Genomic DNA, 14,393 nt, shown 5'->3' with positions numbered 1-14,393 from the left:
GATTATATGCTGAAATGAATTCTGTCTAGCAAATTATTCAGCATCCATTTTATTCAGCTACAAAGATCACAAATAAACAATAATTCAACCTAGATGCTTATTTGTAGCTTGTCGTTGTTTGTTGGGATGTTACCATTCATGCCAAGTTTGTCAAACTTGGCAACTGCAATTTCATGATTCATTTTATCAAACGCCGCTGATAAATCCGTGTAGATGGCGTCAACCTGATGACCTATTTCAATATGGCGTATCAAATTGGTAGTTGTTGAGCGCTTAGGCATAAATCCATGCTGTTCCGGTGAAATATAATTCCCGTAGCACTGAACTAGCTTATGAAGTACAATTAGCTTCAGCAGCTTTGAGGTGGCAATCAACGCGGCTATACCACGATAATTAGAGGCAGTTCGCTTACAGCCTTTTTTGAATACTGGAAAAACATACGAATGCTTCCAACAGTCAACTTTTATTAGCGGTGATGCAAGAGAAACAATGCAACGCTTCAGAACCAGTAAAGGAATATTGTCGGGTCCACATCCAGTAGACGATTTCAGTTCCTTGCCAGCTGCAGTTACCATATCCTCGGTGATAGCAATCGGTTGCTCGGAATTCTGTAAACAGGGAACGTTCGCTGTAGCAGTAGTAACATCTTGTGAATTGAGCTGCTCATTGTTGAAAACGTTGCTAAATTGTAGACGAAATATGTCTGCAATACTTTCGGTAGAGTTGGCTTCTATCAAACCGTTAGTCATCGTCGGAGGAAATCCGGACTCTTTCTGTTGATCGTTGACGTAACGCCAAAAACTTTTTGGGTTGGCTTTAAAGCGACGCTGCAGATCATCCTGATGAGCATTATACAAATAATCGTTATATTTCTTGCACTCAGTATTAGCTTTAATATATCGCGATCTTGTGGATTCTGTTCGATGTTTGTTGTGTTGTCTTAAAGCTGTCTGCTTGAGCCTTTTGAGTTTTTTTTAAGAAAACGATTAGACCACGCTGGTTTGGTCGGAGCTGGCCGATTAGTTTTAGGAACAAACTGATCAACAGCATAGAGCATGATTCCGGACAGAGTCGATGCTGCCAAATTACAGTCACAGTCTTGAAATATGCCATCCCAGTCGTGTGATAAAAAATCATTCATGCTGACAAGGGCTAATATTCAAACTTATCATGGCAGGAGCATTCCTTGCAAACTTCATCCAAGAAATCCAGCGAAATCTTTTTAGTAAAACCATACTAATTTTTTTCCAAAATTCCCGCAGAAATTATTCCGGAAATTTAGTTGGAGGATTTTTTCTTGAAATTTATTAAAGAATGAAATAGGAAATATTGTAAAAAAAAACCGAAAAGGACCGCAAATGAATATGAATTGATGGAATAAGTAAAATCTAGCCCCCTGAAGTGCTATTTCGACCTCTCTTATGTATTTTTCCTATTATTTTAAATGCGCGAGAAAGGCACCACCAATGGATGAATGATCTGAAGTATTCAAATCCCGTCACCACCACCACCAACAACAACAGCTAGATGGATTGATCTGGGATTTCTGCTATAGTATAGAATATGAAATACAATAAAAACATAATAGAAAAAAAAGAATTTTGGTAGGCAGCGTGTATTTTTAAATTTATATGATTGGTTTGCCGAAAGGATAATGCCTTGGCATTGTATTTTTTTTTTCTATTGTGCCGAAATATTGTAGAGTCGACAGTTGCAATTAATAGATTATGACCTTTTTTTTTTCCTGTCGGGTACAATATCCACTGCGACCAGATATTTGATCTATTGTGGCGGGCCCCTTTTTAATGTATAGTAGAAGTCAGATAGTCTAACACACTATAAACAGATTATGACCTTCAGCGTCAACGAAATTATGAGTTCCCCCACGAAAAAAATCACAAAATATCAAAGAAAATTCAGGTGGTATTTCAAAAGCTGTTAAAGTTCAGGTTAACCGAGAAATTAATAAATACCAACCGTGTAAAAAAAATATTGGATGTAGTTGAAAAAAATGTTTGATGTCGAAGTAGCGAAGAAATTTCTATGAAATTTTAGATGAAACTATATAATTAACAAATGAAATCATTTCCACATCGTTGTTTCAATGTGTGAATATCAATAAGCATGCAGCGTGCCTCATATGATGACGTGAAAATGACGCCTTGATGTGATCGTGACTTCACTCACATGAATCACTGCATGTTGTACCGACTTGCGGTTGTTGACGATAGCCACCTCTGTCTTATGTTGAGCGAACTCCAGGCCTCTAGCGCTCATCTAATCAGCCACCGTGCTGATCGCGTGTTTTGCAATCAGTTATACCTCAGGAATTGACTCCTCCAGAGGGAACTTTAGCTTCAGAACCCCGTCGTACATAAGGTTCCATCATACCATGCCCAGTATTGAACATTGCGGAGCTCCTGCGGTAATAGGAACGCTTCTGCATCGGCATCGGTGTTGTATAATAGTACACGGTTCTGGAAATAGTTTTCCAAAATCTGGTACAGGCCCACCGGCAGGCTAAGCTGGTATAACGAGAGCACGGTGGCATCCCAACTCTCCTTGTTGGAAGCATTCTTCATATCCAATGTCACTAACGCACAGTATCGAATATCTCGCTTTTTACCCTTACGAAAACCGAACTGATTACTTGACAGGCCGTCCGTACCCTCCAGCAACTTCCCCGTCGTGTCAATCAGACAGATTTGTATGTACGCCGAGAGGTTGCCCGATGGCTTCCTGATCTTCGGTAACAGAACCAACATCTGCCATTTCCATCGATCGGGAAAACTACACGTGGCATCCTTCGTCTAGCCTTAGCAGGCTGATCGAAAAGCTGCAATCTCGGCATTCCACCAATATACCGGGCATCTGCCATTTCTCGGCAAGGGCTTTTCTCGGCGTGGTGACGTCGCACGCGCGTTATAGGACAGCTACCAGCGCATCCCCGCTTATACCTTCTATTTTGAACTGTGAAACCAACAAAGCATAGTGTAGTATATTAGACGTGCATTACCGTACAACTTATGATGAAATGCACAATATGTCAGTAGTCCTTAAATGTGTAGATCTTGCATTTGTTATGTGTTCGGCAACACTGTTCATGATGATGATTGTTGCTGAGATGGTGACAGCTCAGTCTTGTTTACCCGCAGCGACGGAAGGACGCGATCCTACAACTGGCGACGAGGATGGGATCATAAAAGGTAAATATTTCGAAAACACGGGTATATTGAAACCAGTGGATACTTTTCCCTGTAGAGGGAAAAACTGAAGAGGATAGCATTCCTTGTTTGGGTTTTGCGGAGCGAAAACGATGACTTCGCTGCCGATTGGATGAAATAAAGATGCGAGAATTGACGAGAATTCTCCGTGGCGTCGAACTTTGCGAGAATCAAAGTGATTCTCTTGGAGTTGGCGGGAATCTGAAGGATTCCTCCAGTATTAGTTGCGAGAATTTTAAGAATTCTCCAGGGGGCAAAGTTCGAGAGAATGTTTGACATTCTCGTGGAGAAGCGGAAATATTTTGGATTTCCCAGATGAAGCAAATCAGGCAGAATCTGTAGATTCTGAAGGTATAGAGAAAATGTTTGGCATTTTCGTGGAGCAAGCAGAAGTTTATAGGATTTCCCGGACGATGAGTTGTCATGCGGAATCTGTGAATTCTGCAGTAGTCATTGTGGTGCGGAGAGTTTCCCTGAAATGTGAAAGGGCGGAAGTCTTCTGGTTTTCCGGAAAAAAGTTTCATTGATTTTGATAGTTGTTGTTTTTCTCAGAGAGCGCGGACTCCGGAGTCTATGAGATCTACTGAAGCAGGAAAATATAGAATTTTGATGAGAATGACATGCAAATATTACATGGATTACCTCTGAGCACTTGGAGGTTGGAAAAGTAATACATGTTGATGACAGTGAGTGTCGACCCCGGAGAGAAAAGAAATAATGAATGAATTATGATAAGTGGAGGACCAGTATTCATATGGTAAAGTCCATTGTTGGCGCTACAATGAAAATGAAGAGATCTGTATTGAAAAGATGCTCCTGTTGCATAACATAAGCCTTCTTGGCATTTGGTTACATTTGACAGGATTGTTGGATTAGTTGGAGATTAAAAAAGAAGAGATTGCAGAGGGTGCAGAGGTGCACTCATGGGTGTTTATCGGTGTATTTCACAAAATTCTGTTCTAAGGTATTACCGAGCATCGAATGCTAAGAAGCTAAATTTTGGAAGTTTGGAGAAAACATGTTCATGAATTGACAGTGATGTTTTCACTTACTAAAGACCAATTTTCAGTTTGGTGCATAGTAGAGTTTATTTGATTGTTCGCAGTTTGGCGGTTTGGTAGAGCGTATTGTGCCGTGACTAGTTGCTTAAGAGCGATGCTATCTTTGTCGTCGGAGTAAGACAAGTGGATTCGAGGTGCATGATTCGAGATGCACTAAATAACTAAATATAGTCTTTATTGCGACCCTTGGAACTTCGCTTGGCTTAGCAGTAAGATATATGGCTACAACGTTGGATGTGTTAAAGGCGGCTGGGTTCATTTACGACCCTATCTTGAGATTTGTGAGGTTGGAAATTATCAAACTCTCGACTATCATCATGTAATCATGTAAATAACTGAAAAGTGCTGGAGACAGCGATGTCCCAGTTCGAGATGTTAAGTCATTAAAGTGGAAAGAGAGATATTGTGTTTTTTCATTGTCTGTGCAATATGATGCGCAGCTGCAATTCGCGAGTGGGCGGTGTTCGATTCTTGTTCCGTTGTAAAGGATTCCAGAATGATAGATTCATTGGTGGGTAAAGGTAGAGTTCTGTAGGAGTAGGAAGAGTACTGACATGTGCCGCATTGGACAGGTCTCCTGATCGTTTGGAACGCAATTTCGTATGGGTATGGAAGATGAATATTGTTCCAATTCTGCCAGTGTCGACACTTTGTAAAACACGCTCTTCAGGTAAAGTAATGCCCCTTCGTGTAGGCTTCACGATGAGTGTATGTAGTATGGAAGGAAGTGAATATTATTATTTGGTTTTAAATCTTCATGCTTGGAAATTGTGGAAATACTTGATTCGATGGAAGTGGCTTCAGTTGTGCATTGCAACGAGACCGATGATACATGACGTTGGTAGGTGTGATAAGGCATGCTGATTTGTGCGAGCGAAGGCGTTTAAGCTTGATTCTCGGTTTGGTTTAGGATGCTTTCTGGTGGGAAACATTTTTGATCCCTGGGAATAGTATACCCATTGTGATTTCCACACAAGATAAATACTCATGCAATGGCGGGAATAGAAAAGCTTTCAATTAAGGAAGTGCAGAGAGAATACTAAGTTCAAGTTGGAATATTGAGCCATTGGAGGAAAAGAAGAAGTGTGTTATAAGATGGGTTGTAATGTAGCAACGAAGAGGCTAGACCTGACTATTTGTGATTTAGTATGGTCTTTGAATTTGGTAGTTTCACATGAGTGTTGGATTTTTGTTGGTGGCTTTGAAGAAGACAGTTTCTGTCTGCAATTGCTTGAACCCTGTCGAAGAATGGTCGAATTCTTTATCCGAGGGCATTTGTCATAATATAGTAAAGTTTTTTTTGAAATACGTGGAACTGTATATAATGAGAGAGTCGATGCATAAAAAATCAGAGTAGTTCAAACCGGTGTGTGGTGTGAGGGTTAATTTGTAGTATGTTGGAGGTATGGTGCTAGTGTGCTTATGGTTTGTTTGTCACATTTTACTGTTGCGCTAAAATTCACTAATTGCCACTGAGTTCTGGAGTTTCTTAGTTTGTGTAGTATATACCTACACAAGTGTTTGTTGATATTGAGATTGAATGCCGGGCAGTTCACGTTAGCAGGGGATTTCAAATCTTGGCCAGTATTCTATAAACACTTGCTCTTTATGTCTGTGCGTGTATAAATCTATCGACATGAGAGGAGCTAAGAAAAACGAGATTACATCGGTGGCGTACGACTTTTGAACGGCAAAGCTACTTCAAATGACCGAAGGTTTAAAGGGGGGTTTAGGCTTGATATGATAGGGGGACTGCTATTGAATCCATACCCTTGACGATTTATTGTGTGATAGGTATACGAAACGCACTATTCCAGTAGGATTACTATGAAGTTGTGAAGGAGAGGTGTGTATACTTGTTCTTGAGTTCTCCCTGAGGCAAACATATTCTCACGTTGTACGATGTTTATCTGGACAAACTTTGTGCATAGTTATGAGGTCATCAATAACTTGAGATGTGAGTACGAGTTTAAATGTTGAAGACGTTGCTTGAAACGTTTGCTTCATGAAAAGTCCTTTTCTTTATATCCAATTAGCCTACATTGGATACTGTTTGGTCGAAAAGTGATCTGCGTTGGATAGCGCTTTTGGGTTCATAACCTAGACAATATTATTAAAAAAAGACGTATATACTGATATGTTTTGAATGTTATTTACGGTTTTTGTAGAAGTACAAGGAGACATGCCAGGTATGCTAGAATACTTATCGGAAAAGTTAACAATATCTATGGATTATCAATAATATGACCATTATTGATTGGATTGTGGTGAGCGGTGAACATTATTGATTAAACTATGATGACTTGTAGGCTTATGCAACGAAAGTTGCCTTATGTCAGAAAACGATTTGAAAGATCCATTCGAATGTTTCATCTACAGGAATAGTGCAGGAATCAGCATCCTAACGCTTCATGAGACATTCAGATGATGGGGTAATTTTCAAAATTAATAGATGCTAATTGTGGAAAATCACCGGCCATGGTCGCCTATTTAGAAAGAAGAGGGAGGAAGGACATGCAGGAATAGGATTATACTGCAAAAGGTGTATATATAGTGCCAGTCATTCGTGGCAGAAGTGTTGGTAATAATGAGTCGTGACTAAGACAGTTCTTGTGAAGATTGACAGATTTGAAGTGAAGTGAAGTTGAAGATGGAATCCATTATTAAGACACTGATATTAATCTTGAATTCTTTGTGGGATTGCAGCGATGGTTAGAACGCGTGCATTGTAGTTTATTCAAATCGATTTGGACTGTAATAATGTATCAGATGGTAACAAGTCAACCAAATGATGGTGAATCTATTCTAGAGACATTTACCAGATGGCAACAGTAAATACAATGACCATTTACTTTAATTTAGGCTAAAGTTCGTCTGGCATAACTTGCTATGATATCTTGAGTGGGTGTGAAAACGTTAAGTAATTCAATATGTATAACCCAAACATGTTTGCCATTTTTATATCAAAAGGGGGATTGTAGTATATTAGACGTGCATTACCGTACAACTTATGATGAAATGCACAATATGTCAGTAGTCCTTAAATGTGTAGATCTTGCATTTGTTATGTGCTCGGCAACACTGTTCATGATGATGATTGTTGCTGAGATGGTGACAACTCAGTCTTGTTTACCCGCAGCGACGGAAGGACGCGATCCTACACATAGCACATTTTCTCTACAGTATTGGATATGAATTTCGTGGTTTGATCTTGGTTTAATCTTGATCACGCAGTTCCTCCTCAACTGTTTTCATGTTACCTTGTGTGTATATTGGGTAGTAGACTTCTTAGAGCTCTTCCAAACATCAACTCCGCAGAAGGTTTTTTTTTGTGGCATGAAGAGGCCATGAGTTAGCTGCAACATAATCCAATTTTATTTTCTGATTTTAGGCTATTGCTGTGATTTCTTTAATCCCTGCATGCTACGCTCTACCAGGCCATTTTCCGTAAGGTTCATTAGAGTGCTGCGAATTAGTTTGATTACCCATACTTATTTAAGCCAGTCTTTGAGTTCCGTACCATTGAAAGATGAACCATGATCCGCCTTCATGGTTTTTGGTACATAATACGTATGTATAAAATACTCTTTTCAAAAACCGTTTAACAGCAGCGGAATGAGTTTTGTCCATTGCGACGCAGCTGAGAATATCAACATTCTGAGCTTCTATGCAGATGCGATAATTCTATGGTCCCCGGAATCTTTCATTAACTGCGCAAGGATAGAACCAAAGTCCAAAGAAGACGCGTCCGTATACAATACCGTTTAGTCTCTAACGTCAAAATATAATGTTCGTCATTAAAAAAAACTCGGACATTCGTGATGGGTTATGCCAGACAAGGGGCTGGGCGGACTATGATTACCGAAAATATGTAAAAACAAACTCGTTTTTGTGGCTTTTATAGACTGCCAAGACTAAAAAAAATCCTAAAGTTAAAATTATAGCTATACTGATAGCTGATCATTCATTACATTTTAAAATAATCATTAAAAACAGAATTTCATCGTATACACCCGACCAGTACGCACAAATCGCACTGATCGTACATGATTCAGACAAATACAATAATTATAATTCTCTTATCGACGATGCGGAGATGTTTCGCTCTCCACGCTTTCAGTACCGCTTATTACTTGCTCACTACCGCCAAGAAAGCCATCACCACCAGTCAGTGCTTTGTTACACGTTGCACTGCACGGTTCCAGTGATTGCAGAGCTCCCGTTTGATCCCACAAGCACGTCGCTTAAGTGCACTACATATATCTACTGAACAACGTTATCAAGTTTATCATGTGCTAGTTGACAAGATATAATAGTGTACAGATTCAATCTCATTTATCATTGCTGTGAAACAACATCATGCTGCTGATACTTTCAAACTAACGGTAGTGGTGCGGATCGTAGAGCGATCGTTCTGAGCGAGAGAAAAACAAATCTGATCTAGAGTGACCGGCGAGGTGGATCTAATTGTCGTTCTCGCTGCGAAAAACTCGTGTACAATTTACAAGCAAAAGTGCCAAATTTCGCACAGTGTTCGTAAGTGCTGATAATCTAAAAATAAAGATCGGCAGCGGTACCTCAAAATCGAACGGAACGTCAACAAAGGATTTGTTGCAACTGACGCATTTTGGGGGCTTATCAATCGACTCGGACCGCACTGCGATTGAACTCCGTGGAGGGTCATGGCACGCGCCGATATTGGCACGATTGTAAGTACTTCGAATTTGTTCTTGATAAGAAAATATTACTTCGCATTGTTTTTACTAGATATAAAGGTATAAAGTATGAGATTTTCTTATAACAAGGGAAACACTACTTAGTCGGATGAATATTTGAAGGAAAGGAACTTTCTTCAACAATAATTTCAAACTTTATTTATTTCAACGTTTCAAAAAACACATAATTATTGCTCCAATATTGACCAAAGAAAGATGGGTTCCTAAAAAGAATAAATAATAAGAAATTTGTAAATATTCCCGAAAGGATATTGACTTTGGCGAACCCATCTAACCAACTACGATCAATCTATATCCGAGCAAAGTTTGAAATCAAATTGAAATCAAAATTTGCTGGCATGATGTAATTTATTTGATTACTCCAGTTGATTTCGTTTTGTATGGATAAACGGTTAACACAGCAGAAATGAGAGCATATTTTTACACTGTGAATCATACCGAAAACAAATTATGCTGTCAATGAAATCAACATGATTACAAAATTTGATATCATAAGATTCTTAATTTGATATCATAATGAGTATTCAATTAGATTATGTTTATGAACATTCATAACAACAAAAGCATATTTTGTTTGCAGATTGCTTTTAATTTTCTTAAATAACACACTTTAGATATAACTGATGAATGCATATTGAAAACATGTTGCGATATCAATTTGTATTATTGTTAACAATTGACATCAAATTTTGTTTTCAATATAATCTTAACAGCAGAGTTTAAAATCAATTTGCTCTCATTTTGTTAGCCGACTTTGCTCGGCCATCCATTAACGAATTATGGTTGAAAGTGAATTTTATACTGAGCTAATTATTATATGAATATTAAGTGGAAGAAAGAGTATCCATGAAAACCATAAGTTAACTTATGCTGAACATTACTTACGATTCAATGTCCATTCGCTGAACATATTTTAGACGAAATGTAATTTTGTCAAAAGTCATTATACTAAATGTCAATCAACTAAATGTCCCAAAGCCGACTACGATGAAGTTTTGGCAAAATAACATTGATATCATTTGTTTTTGAGCTTGTGTCAAAAAAAGTATCAGAAAATAGAGAATATTTCCCAATCAGTACGTAAAAAATATTTGACTAAATAATGTTTCTATAGTCCACCAATGTCTCCAGAAGTTTCCGTTTGCTTTTTTCCGTTTACATTCTTATTAGCTACCGTAAGACAGAAATTTTGCGTTACGTTTCTAGGATTACTACACTTCAGCCATAAACAGACGATACTAGCTAGCCACCTTCTAGGTGAACAGCTAGAAGGTGGTCAGCTAGTAGCGTTTAATGATATAAGCCTAAACGCGTAACGCTAAATTACTGTCTTGATTTATTTTTCACCGAAAAAAGCAAATCAAAACAACAAAAAGTTTTCATGGTAAATAAACTGTAACCGTTCAGTTACATATCTCTTAGATTTAATTTCAATTTGTGTCTTGTTTAGAAACTGTTGTGTTTGTTTAATATAAATTGTGTAAAATAAGTAGGATTAGTCAAAAATCAAATGCAAAAGTTAGTTGTGTAAACATTGTTATTAATTTGTAATGTGAAAAATGTTAATGTGAGAATTGTAAAACCAATTAAAGAAGGATTGAATGGGTCATGTTGGTCTACTGTGGTAAAAGGGGGAGAAGGACATGTTGGTCGACATGGAAGGAGTGGATAAGGATAATGGAAGTATGGACGATTGGGCGGGAAAACTCCATGGAAAAGGAAAAGGTCTGCATACCTCTGGGGTAAAGATAATTGCTCATTAGCAAACTGGCGTCCGTGCAAGTAAGCCGTGAGTGAGAGTGCCTCTATAGTGCCTCAGTGATTTTTAAATAGAAGTGAACGACATCTTGTGCCCCCTAATAGTTCGTTCAGGACCTTTTGTTCGTTTGTATAATTCGCTAGATTAGCGACCTCACGCAGCACGATCGACTGAGTCAACGTCCGCGTTGGATCTTGGTCTAATCACAAAGGATTTCCGGCACAGTTCCGTCGGAGAGTACCCTTCTCGGCGCGGCCAATACGGTCTCGTCCGTGGTCCGTCGATTGAGTCAACGTCCCGAGTCGATCAAGCTACCAGCCCGCCATCTTCCTACCAAGCCGTCGTCGACAACCAACTCACCGTCTGCTGCGAGCGCTCGCCATCGTCGTCCAGAAAAACCCCCGGTACGTACCGAACAACGGATAATCACCCCGAACAAATCAAACCCACAATTGGGACCAAATTGTTATCCTACTAATTAGATTTTCTCAATAAACGTCCATAGTCATACCCAACAACACAATTCCATTACACAAGTGCAATATTTAAATAACTCCGCAGTTTCTACACCCGTTGTTCCGCGTAGCCCCTCCGAATTACCCAGTAGCATGCCGGCCCTGCGACACAGTTCAGGGGTCTCATGTTACTGAGCTATTAACCGGGAGTTGTTGATCCGCCTTGAGGCTTGAGAGCAACCCCGTAAGTCTAAGATAGTCTCAAAACCCCAGTCAGAATCCCTTGACTGAATGTCCATACGATCAAATGTCCATTCGACCAAATAGCCTTTCTACCAAATGGCTTTTCTACCGAATGTCATTCGACAAAGTGTCATTCGAAGACTGTCCCAAATCACATGGCATAACAGTATCATCGTGTTGGCCTCATGATACACGAATGCAAAAAAAGGTAACTTGGCTTAGATACCTCCCAGTTAATACAATAGCTTACTTACTTGATACTTGATGGGCTACAGCTCTTCGATGAACCTACGCCGAATATAGAATATAGAATATACTGGATTAGATCCTGTGCCAATCGCTTCCAGTCGCTCTGAACATTGAGCGCCCTCAGGTCCTCTTCAACTGCAAAAAGCCATCGTGTACGCGATTTTCCACGAAGCCTGCGGCCTCTTCCGGGTTCTCTACTAAATATTATCTTCGCTTGACGTTCTTCCGGCATACGAACAACGTGACCAGCCCACCGTAGTCTACCGTGTTGTATAAGTTTAATAATATCCAGCCCTTTATACACCTGGTACAATTCGTGATTCATGCGACGCCGCCAGATACCGTTCTCCTGTTTACCGCCGAGTATTGTCCGCAGCACCTTAAGCTCAAGCACTCCGAGAGCTCTCCGATCAGCCTCCTTTAACGTTCATGTCTCATGGCCGTATAAAGCCACCGGAAGAATCAGAGTAGTATATAGCGCGAGTTTTGTTTTCGTTTGCAGACTACGGGACTCAAGCTGGTTACGAAGTCCGTAATAAGCCCTATTTGCAGCTGCAATACGCCTTTTCACCTCGCGTGTAATATCATTATCGCACGTCACTAATGTTCCAAGATACCAAATATATTATATTAACAATATAGCTCACTCTCATGAAATACTGGCGACCCATGCTTTAGCGTATGTGGCGCCATCCGTGGCAGAAATGCAACTACTACACACTAAAATTTCGCGCAACGCTAATTGACGCAAGTGGTGTCAAATCTAAATAGCAAGAGTCCTTCATGAAAAGGACGCAATGTCAAAACTGTGGAATCGATACATTTTTTTTACTAGCTAGTTTATCTTGTTTGAGATTTTTATCGATCATTTTTCGGCGAGTTAGCTTACCATAAACATGGCCCATCGACAGGAAGCCTAATTCGATTTCTGGAGTTTGGACACTTCCATCCCGCAGTTTCTTCTCTTCTTTATTTCTGTTGAGGTGTACCACTGCGACTAGTTCCTCCTGGGGTTCCTCGCGGGGTTCATTGCAAATCATAACAATACACCATGTCAAGCAATTGTTTGAATTAAATTATTCTAGGAATTAGTGAGCTTGAAATTTGATTATTTTACCTGCGCTAAGTAGATTCGTGCCTATCAAAAGATACACAGTACACGCTATTCTGAGATTCCCAGTGACAGGGTAGATTTATCCCATTTCTGCGACCACTAGAGAGTTGTCGAAATCTGGGTAAACGTCAAAATGAATCCGTGCCATTTGAACCCAAATGTGGGTAAATTGAACTTCATCATTTTCAGATTTAACAACATGCTTCACGAAAGCAAAAGTAAGGTAAGAATAGTGAAATACTTTATGGAAGCCTACTGCGTTCAATGGATAAAATGCCATCAGAAAAATGGATTTATTTTTCAATTTCTAACCATTTTACAACGCCCAAGATCAAAAATATCTGGGAGAATTTTACTATAGATAGTAGAATCTATAGATGAACGAAAGCATGGTTGGGCTCGTTTTTTAACCGATTACCAAACGCATATGACATCACACCGCTTTATATAATCATTGAAATCGTGACGTTATGCTAGTTTGGAAACATGTTTGACAGTTCGTTTAGAGACAGAGGATTTATCTTCGTTCATCTATTGGAAATTTTGCGCCGTATTCGACTCCCATGCAAAAAATATTGACCTACCAAAATATTCTCCCACCAGTTTCTTCATATATGGATGACGTCCCCACTACAGGAAAGAGCTTTTTGTGGTGTGATGCTAGAATGATATTTTGGATTGTACTTTCGCTAATTTCTATACAATTGGACGTGTGGGGTATACCCCGTTAGGCATAAGTACGTTAGGCATAAAGACGTTAGGCATAAGTACGTTAGGCATAATGGACGTTAGGCATAACGGACGATAGGCATAATGTACGTTTGGCATAATGGACGTTAGACATAAAATGACCCAAAGAACAGCCTATGACATAAAGAAGGCAGAATTATGCCAAACGTCCATTATGCCTAACGTACTTATGCCTAACGTCCTTATGCCTAACGTACTTATGCCTAACGTCGTGGACCCGGACGTGTGAGCATTTGTTTTGGTGTTTCGACAAATTTGCACGGTACACGTAAAAAAATAACCTTATATGTTATGGCAAAAAACCATTCAAAAATACTTATACTCTTCATTATGCCACCTAATGAATGATCCCATATCAAAAAGCTAATAACATTCATATGTTAATGAAAAGTATAAGTTTCCGAATGTATGTGACTAATGCGATGTATAAGTTTTTTCTTATACATGTCATTAAGCGCCTGCTTTGGCAAAAAAGTATTAGAAATATTAATAATAAGCAACATTAATTTTTTTTACGTGTAGTCTATTATTCGGTGAGAAAAGCATTATATATAACACTATCTATAAACTTTACCTAAGACTGACTTAAAGACCCGTAGAAGCATGTTTACCATAAAATAGGTAAACTGTAAATAGGTAACTGTTCTTTTGGACTGTGTGACTTTTTACTCAAAAATGGGTAGAATGAGAATACCCTGCACCAGTGTCAACAAACATTTTCAGGAGAAACGTCACATCTACACGTTTAAAAGATAATGGCCAAAACAAGTTTATTGACCATTTCAGATAACAGATGGTGCTG

At 39.2% G+C, this 14,393-nt stretch overlaps 1 protein-coding gene across 3 annotated transcripts in view; it reads left to right on the top strand.

Annotated features, from left to right (window-relative positions):
* The window catches only part of LOC134205640 (lysoplasmalogenase TMEM86A), a 37,218-nt gene that overhangs the window by 7,654 nt on the left and 15,171 nt on the right, over positions 1-14,393 (top strand). Inside the window, exon 1 of one of the 3 annotated variants that reach the window (XR_009978166.1) lies at positions 8,441-8,994. The exons of the other annotated variants lie outside the window; for them this stretch is intronic. The gene's annotated coding sequence lies outside the window, so the exon portion shown is untranslated. Of the gene's footprint in view, positions 1-8,440; positions 8,995-14,393 lie in introns of those variants that run through there. 3 annotated transcript variants of the gene reach the window in all.

The sequence above is a fragment of the Armigeres subalbatus genome, chromosome 1, assembly GCF_024139115.2.
Source record: "Armigeres subalbatus isolate Guangzhou_Male chromosome 1, GZ_Asu_2, whole genome shotgun sequence".
NCBI classification, from domain to species: domain Eukaryota; kingdom Metazoa; phylum Arthropoda; class Insecta; order Diptera; family Culicidae; genus Armigeres; species Armigeres subalbatus.
Note: the sequence above shows the minus strand (reverse complement) of the source record. Positions and strands in the feature narration are given on the sequence as shown.